The sequence below is a fragment of the Octodon degus genome, unplaced genomic scaffold, assembly GCF_000260255.1.
Source record: "Octodon degus isolate 3935 unplaced genomic scaffold, OctDeg1.0 scaffold00174, whole genome shotgun sequence".
NCBI lineage: Eukaryota > Metazoa > Chordata > Mammalia > Rodentia > Octodontidae > Octodon > Octodon degus.
The window spans coordinates 1,447,383-1,448,386 of NW_004524750.1; positions in this window are offsets into that span (position 1 = coordinate 1,447,383).

A 1,004-nucleotide genomic window follows, 5' to 3' on the forward strand; every position below is an offset into this window, starting at 1 on the left:
TTCCCAAGCACCCTCCGTCACGTGAGCTGTTCCCTCAGAACACAAACACACATGTGGACTTTTACCCTCTTGGTTCTATTTCTCTGGAGAACCCTGCACAATATGACCAGCAAGCGTATGTTCTAGTATTTCCTATTTGTAAACACAGTGTTAGAGTTTTAAAAGAACACAACTCATGCTTGATATAAAAATTCAAATAATGCAGAGAAGTAAAAGCAAAGTAATAAGGATCACCCTCAAGTCATAATTCTGTAATAATTACATTGCTATTTGATGAATATAATTTTGAAAATCTCTCTTTTATTTTAATTTTATTTTTATTTTTTTGGCGGAAACGGGGACTGAACTCAGGCCCTTGTGCTTGCCAGGGAAGTGCTTATTCTACTGAGCCATCCCCGACCCCCCCCCACCCCCACATCCTTAATGGCTGAATTTTTGCATGTCTATTTCCCGGGTTCTTTTCCACGGCAATACAGGGAAGTCATTTTAAATGAAGCGCTGCATTTAAGTGGCACGTAAATTGCTTCCAATTCTCATAGTACACTCATGGGGAGCCACTACAATACCTACATTCTGAAATTATATTTTGCTCTGATGTGGATGTTCCTTACACAGAAGTTTGTGAAGTGAAATTTCTGGGTAAGCTTGTTTTTTGAAATAAGAAAACTTGGGGTCAGAGAACTTTTCCAGGAGTCAAAAAATATTAAGTGTGGTTAGAACTCACGGCCAAGGTCTGCCCAGCTCTCTGTGCAGACACTGAACAGTTTTTTTCCATCTGTCTCACTGGAAAAGTTCCTTTCATGGTGGCGAATTTGTATGTTCTCCAGAGGCCCCAGCCTTGGCAGAGCCTTGGTTTGCTGTCTTTACCCACCACTGCGAAACAGAAGTGAATTGGTCGCATGGTGGTTTCGCCTAAGGCTTTGTGTTTGTATTTATACTTCAGGAGGTGATGGAAGCCTCCCAGAGTTGCATGAGTCTCCTTTAGAGCGAATGGTGTGGGACCC